At 35.0% G+C, this 7,756-nt stretch overlaps 1 protein-coding gene across 4 annotated transcripts in view; it reads left to right on the plus strand.

Moving 5' to 3' along the window:
- LOC145260529 (ras-like GTP-binding protein RHO) overlaps positions 1 to 7,756 on the plus strand; it is a 218,445-nt gene that overhangs the window by 106,748 nt on the left and 103,941 nt on the right. The window lies entirely within an intron of this gene.

Consider the following 7,756-nt stretch of genomic DNA (forward strand, 5'->3'; position numbering starts at 1 on the left):
AGCACCTTAATTTCTTGTTCAGAAATTAAATTCTAGTGTAATGTTTAAAATGCTAAGAATTAAACTTTAATTCAACGTTTTTAATATCTAACAGCTATTCCTTTCTCCCGGTTTTGTTTCCATAATTTTGTTTCAAAATTTCATTCGATAAAAATCGATCAAATTGGGTAATAAATGGTCGAAATGGAAAAATGGCTGCGACGGCAAAAAATTGATATTAAACATTCAAATTTATATTTTAATGTCTCTAAAGTACACTGGAATTTTATTTCATGACAAAAGTACACTTTTGAACCAAGAATTGATAGGAACTTTACATTATTGTCATCAAAATACAAAAAAACCTTTATTGAAATTTGCATATTTTTTAATTTGGTGTTGTACTGTTGTATGTCCCCTCCTCCACCTAAATTATAATCGCGGGTTAACTTTAACTGATTAGGAATTTTCAAGTGTAAAACTAAATACATCCGACTGTTCTGATCTTAGCTCGAAGGATACGTAAAGTGTATCTCTTCTCTTCTCAAGCCCCCCCCCCCGGACGATTTCCTCTTTAAAAAAAAATAATAAAAATAAATAAATCTACCCTGTGTGTAACTTTATCTCGCGAGGAAATAATAATAAACAAACAATTGTTATATCCACAACGTTTCGACTGAGATAACCTACCTTCTCCGGCTGCATCTTTATCAAACTCTTGAACCTGGACGGAAATCTCCAACTGAGTACTTAATTCATGGGAGGTAGATTGTTCTCATTCCATGTCGGCCACGAGGGAGGGTTAGAAGCGATTCCGAAACCGAAGACATTTACTCTAAAAATAAACAGGCAATGCAAGAATTCTGCCACTTTCTCTTCCATCCACATATGTAGACTTTTTTTTTTCTGTGGAAATCCATTTTTTTTTTATTTTTACCGTTGTTCATATCTCCCATTTTCAAGACCTTTTCACAAAAATCTTATGTACATTATATTATTTTTTTTTTTATATTTACAATTTCGTTTCGGCCGATCTACCCTCCGACCATCACCAGGTGCATCTTTTCGAACTGTGGAACTAGATCCAACAATACTGAATAAGTTAGAACGCCAATAAAACCATGAGTAATGTAAAAAGTAATTTATAATGTTATTCTAAAAATAGATTTAAACGTTCTTAAAATTCCTCGTAGAATGGCATTTATTCTACCAATACTTTAATTTTCGATTTTTGAGCGACGATCAAGGGTTCCCGTGCCGTGCAGGGTTTATGGCAGCTCCGATTCACCGTTCTTAAACGGTGAACGTAGAATTTTTTTTTTTTTTTAACCGAAAAAGTTAAAATAAAACGCAAATCTTATTCAGGTAGGTAGAAGAGAACTTATCTTGCCTTTGGAAGTTATTCATATTTTCCTTTTATCTCTGGCAAAATGCTCGAATAACCTAAGTATTACAGTATTGTTTAAGTAAACCAAATTGTTAAAACTATTTTTTTCATTGGCAATCATTTTAAAGCTGAAACCCAGAATTGTTTCTAAATGACTCTTCTGGAGGTTGATGGTTCGATCCTTACTATAAGCGATAACTAATAACGTAAATTTAACAATTCTAGCTAGCTGTGGATTAGTCCAGTTCGAAATTCCGTGTGTACAGGTTCCAGATTTCAACATAAGTTCCCAATTAAAAAAAAAAAAAAAAAAAAAAAAAAAATGCACCTGGAGATGGTCGGACTTTCGACTGAAATAAACAACAAAGATGAGAATAATACTTTTTTTTTTTTTTTTAAGGATTACTAGGTAGATACTTTAAAAATAAAATGAAAACCTATGTACTCTAAAAGCATGGGCTTCATTTAATAATGGCATAGTAAAAGCACAAGTTTTCGGTTCAAAATCAGCCCACCTTCATTCTAAACAAACTTGCCAAATTAAAGGTTTGAATCATATTTTTAATATCTGACATCACATTTTTTACTTACCTGTCTCCACGTGATCAAAGTTAGGCACAAGGTCTGTGATGTGGGAGATCTCCCCTCCCCCTCAAATAAAAATTAGACTAGGACTGAACATTTTTATTTGATCGTTTTTTGTCTGGATGGGCTTGTTTTGAGAATTATTATTTATTTATTTATTTATTTTTTTTTTTTTTACGACCTGCCCCAGCGTAGTATAAACCCCCCCCCCAACCTCGTGTTAAAAAACGACCTAAAACAAACAAAATATCCCAACCTCGAAAGCCGTCCTTAACATGGGGAGATTGGGGGGGGGTATTCCGAAAGACGAAATGGGGAGGTTTTGGGGTGTTTATACTACGCTGGACTGGAGCAGGTCATAAAAAATACCTTATTTTGTATGACCAAATAAAATCGGGGTGAAACAGACTTTTAATGGTCCCGTTATACCTACGTCGCGTGCACTTTAGTTTTTATTTTATTTATTTATTTATTTATTTATTTTCGTATTACCACCCGGCCTCAAGTTAGTCGTAAGCTTAAGGAAAGATAGTTTTTGTTTTTTCAATATTAAAATTTTTATTTTTAAGCGCTAATCTTTCATCAGAAACCATAATTTAGGGACTGTTAAAAATAAATTTCGCTACCTAGCATGGTGTCGTCCATTTTTTATTTGTTCGTGACCTAATGAAATTAGTATTAGGTGCTTTAATAACACCACTGTTTTTAGTGTCCTAACAAAATCACTAAGAACTGATTTAGATCAGACCCTATTAGGTAACAAATTTCGAACAGTCAAAAAAGGTGACTTTATAAAATTAAACTGTTTCTTGAATCGAAAAACATTACATTTTTTTCTTGTTATATTTGCATTGTCAATTTTAAGTGCGGCGTTTTATTTTTGTAATTTTTCTAGTTCTGTTTTCAGTAAGTTAAATGAACAATTCTTTCAATTCGAGCATGACACGTAAAATAAAATATTAGAACGATGAAATGTAACTACGGAAAACCTTCCATTTTCTGTTACAGGAACCCGGGTTTAATTTTGTGTGGTCGTCTTTAGCTGTTCTAACTAGTTTAACCGTAACCGATGTTAGAGTGAATATCGATAGCCACAACAAGGGTTGATCTAAAAAAGATTTTGAACGTTTTCCGAATTAACTATTCCTTGATCTATCCCCACCATTTAAATTTAGTTCTAGAAATTTTGCAACTTTATTTTTGATTGAATCGATTTATCAATTTTTAAATTTTTATTTGATAAAAACTGAACTTTATTGAATTACTCGCTGTCGTTGAAATGTCCTAAAATTAAATTTTAGTATTTTTTTTTTTTTTTTTTTTTACCTGCCCCAGCATCATCCCCGTGTTAAAACCGCTTTTGGAATAAACATCCTCAACCTCGAAAGCTGTTCTTAACATGGGTTTGGGGGTGTTTATGCTACGGCGTTTATGCTACGCTGGGGCAGATCGTAAAAAAATACCTTTTTTTTTTTCTAAAGCTTATTAAATTTTGTATAATATAAAACTATTGTCTGTTTCTTGCCTATACATACATTGAATTTTCTTAAAATAAGTTTAAACGAACGGAAAATAAATGTAAACATGACTAGTTTCAATTATTTTTCTCTAAGCTGACAACCAGGCAATACTAGATCTTTATATTTGAAGATTTTGTTCCTTGCAGTTAAACATTAAAATTTAAAATATAAGCATTAACTCGCTACACGAAGCAGTGATCTTAAAAATATTTATATCTCGTTCTTAGTAAAATATTAAATGCACAGAAAAAATGTCTTTTAATTACTGTCGTGGTCCAGGTGTATATCGGCGGTATAAAATGAGTGGGTTACCTCCCTTGTTGAGAATTTTATTCAACATTTTTCGTTTTACACGAATCTGTTTTAGGTTTATCTGATGTGTTGATTTAATATGGTGCGCTGGGTGGTGGAAAATTTGCTGTTATCGAGGCTCTTCGCAATTTTTCGATGGGCCTCACCTCTGATAAGAAATCCAATTCTTACCCTCGAAGAGGTAATGCTCGGAAAGATGACTTTCGAAATCGAACAGAAGCATACTCCAAGTTTTGTTTTACTTATATAAAAGCTTACTTCTATATTTATTTAAAATGAAGCAAGATTCATTTTATTTCGGTAAATATCCAGATACGCTACAACAGAACATCGACCACTCTAATTTGTTTTTTGTTTTTTTTTAATCTGATAGTCAAACTTTGGACAAATTTGCCCCAAGTTTGACTCAGATTCGTTGTCAGCGACCTCAATTACCTATAAAAAAAACAAATTAGTGGTCGGTGTTCTGTTGTAGCGCATCTGGATATTTACCTTATTTATTTATATTATTTTTTTATTTATTTATTTATTTATTTTTTTTAAGGGATAAGGGTGGTGGGTCAGTCTGACGAACGACATCAATGTCTTTGTGTGGGTGCGACTCTGGAAACATTTGAACACACCCAACAACAACCCTCTCTTAAAAGAAAACTATCTTAAGTATTTACCCTCCTTTCTCACGGGCAGTAGATGTGACCCAAGGTCAATTTAACGTGTGTGTGTGGGTTCCATGATGTGTGTATAAACACAGAACTGACCCCGGCCACACACAAAAAAAAAAAAAAAAAAAAAAAAAAAAAAATCCATTCTTCCAACGGACAATGGATGTAACATGTTAATTTAGCGGGTGGTATGGTCGTAAAATTTGCCGTGATTGGGATTAGTCGACATTCCTTCGTCACCCCCTCCCCCAGAAGGAAAAGGTAGTGTTAGGAAGATGTCCAAGTAGAAACATGCCAAATAATTCATAACATTAATGTAGTCTTTTTAATGCCCCACTCCCCAGCTTCAAATATTGACTATTTACCAATATTTTTTACGACAGGTGTGCATGCAGAAATTTTAATTCAATTGTAGAATGGGGACTATTAAAAAATCATGCTCAATTCGCTTTGTAGCTGCACAAATTTTTATACACAACTGCTGATAGTGTACGGTTTCTAAATTACTGGAAATAACTTTCGGTTTATATTTTCAAAACACCTACACTAATTACTCAACTTTATTTTACTTTTTGCACTGCAAAACTTAAAGTAAATAAAGTTTAAAACAAACAAAAAAAAAACGGTAGTTTACCAATAGAATGGCGTTTTTTAAAAAGAGAAACCTGAAGTTTCTTTAAATGAAAGGAATTGCGTTTTAGTATAAAGAATAAAACTAAAATCTCTAGTCTCTATGAAATATTGATATCGGGCGCACTGCTATTTAGGTCTAACTCGGAAATCTAACCCACTTAATTTTATATATTTGTGAGACAAAGCTCTAATAAATGCTTTAGTATCAAGCATTATTCGAATGGGTATATATCAAACATCGTCTAACTAGCCGTGTGTGAGGGGGGGGGGGCAGCTCAGCACCAACACCACCGGTGTCTAGGCCATTGAGATTTGTTTTGTTGGCTGAGGTGTGATTTTGTGTCCTGTGCAGTTCTAGGAAGTCTACTCTTCCAAGCTTTGTCCTCTCATCTTTTGAGAAGTTTAGTTTACTGCTAATCATCTGAGGCACGCTGTCTCAGAATGTCGATGGGGCTGTCCAGGCATTTTTTCATATCCCTTCAGATATTGCTTCATAGCAATAATGATTAACTGCAGTTTCATGGTAATCTGATCGTCAGAAATGTATTATCCGATAAGTCTGCATACATTTAATCTAAGCTTGAGCCAGAATCGAGTTTTAATGTTAAAATTTAATGCCAATTTTCCAAATTTATATAAATGCGAATGGACCTAAGAGAAGTGGTAACTAGAAATTCAATGCTTTCAAATTGGGGACATTGCATTGAATCCCTTTCATCAATATTAGCAAACTACATGCGAAAATATACCTTATGGGATCATATTAAGTTAATATTCTAATCAACCTAAATTTATAATTAACTAAATAAGTTACCCGTAACTATTTCTCGTTCCTTCTTAGTCTGTTTATTTAACAATTTTAATGTTTGTTGGCATTATAAAAAAAGTGACTTTATTTTCTTTCAGCCATCTACTTTACATGTCGACACATCATAAACTTGTGCAAATTAGATAGCAAGTCTTTTACTTCCATATAAGGATACTATAGAAGTAAAGACTTGTTTTACTTAAAGAAAAAATGCCTTAACAGATATGGTAGTTTATGAATTTTCATGAAATTCAAGTAATAGTGCTTTTGACCCAATAGGTCATGGATATGTTTAGTAAAACTACAAAAATTTGTCCCTACGGTCATGAACACAAATTCTGGTAGATTTTTTTTTTTTTTTTTCCCTCTCTCCTTCTACTGGAAAACTACTTTTCTAGTGGTCACTCTTACCTGAATTATGTAAGGAACTATTAATCACAACTGTTAGGTTTTCGATAATTTTGTTTCAATCATTTGAGATTCAGATTGATAATTTGCAAAAAAAAAGCTTTGATTACTGTAACTTCTACCCTTCATGTACAACTTTTCAAATACAAGAATCTATAATTTCCAACTGAACCTTTATTTCCTGAGGGCAGATTGTTCTTATTCCATCAGGTATGACTGCATAAAAGTGTAATTTTTTATTCTTGGTCACTTGTAGAGAGGATTGAACCTTCAACCTCTGAAGTCTTACTTAGAACTGAGTTAATGTCTCTTATCTGTTGGGTAACAAGTCCATCTAAGGATTCCAGAGTTGGAAAAGCTGAAATGTGAAAATGTACTTCAAGACTTGTGTAGAATTCAAATTTTTGTGTATTTTTTAGCCTTTACCCCCCCCCCTGCACACACCTTCACACTGTGTGTGTGGGGGGGGTAAAGTTTCTGGAGTAGTATACAGATTTACAGGATTCGGTTCTGGGGTTCGGGAAGGAGTGAGTCACTCTCTCGACAACAGCACGTTTCTGCCCTCTTTTCCAATCGACCACACCTGGCCTCTCGCCACCAATGTCACACCGCACAATCCGAACGTCAGCAATACAATCTTTTCAAGAGATGTTCATGACTCTTTTCTTTCTGCCCCCCCCCCCAGGGAATTTTTCCCAGCTTTTATATCCTCCTATCTAGAAAAAAAAAGGAAGAGACAGGAAAAAAAAATAGCTTCTCCTATCATGCTCTGCCTTCCTAAGATGCCCTTCGCGTATACAAATGTGCTGGCCATCCTTTCCTTCTTTCCCAAAGAGCGATGCAGATACGCCCAGTACGTTTTTTTATCTAACCATATACCCCACACGCCCCCCCTGATCTTTGAGATCAGTAAGACACTTCATCCAAGCAAGCCTCCTCTCATGTTGAGGCCTCTGGGAGACAACTTGGGGGTTGACATTTTCAGGTTCACTACAGAGATTCTTGTTCAGTTGTAATGAACCACAATGTGGGGCTAAGTCGAATTGGGGTGCATCGTTAGCTTCTTGGTGGATATCGACTTCCTCCTCTTCACTGCCATCACTGCACACTGGCAAGGTTACACGACGCAGGTCTAGGATATGCCAGGGAACGCCATTCACCATTACGTTGTTCCTTGACTGGGTTCCCGTTATGAACCCCCCCCTTCCCCCAGCAAGTGGTACATTTTGCATTGAGAGGTTTTACCCATACCTCCTCGCCCACTTTAATGGTAGCTTCTTCACCCTCAATTCCTACCGTTTTGTTGCACTGCAAAGATGGCTCTATGAGGCAGAGTTGTCTCATCTTGTCTGGTTTTCGGTGAGATGTTGTACCAAAACACCTCCTCCATGGGTGAAATTTTTTTTTCTGCAGCAGCCTTTATGGTGTGATGATTCCTCTCCACTATCCCACTGCCACTCGG

Source organism: Euprymna scolopes, chromosome 36, assembly GCF_053919585.1.
Source record: "Euprymna scolopes isolate OS-2025 chromosome 36, ASM5391958v1, whole genome shotgun sequence".
NCBI classification, from domain to species: domain Eukaryota; kingdom Metazoa; phylum Mollusca; class Cephalopoda; order Sepiida; family Sepiolidae; genus Euprymna; species Euprymna scolopes.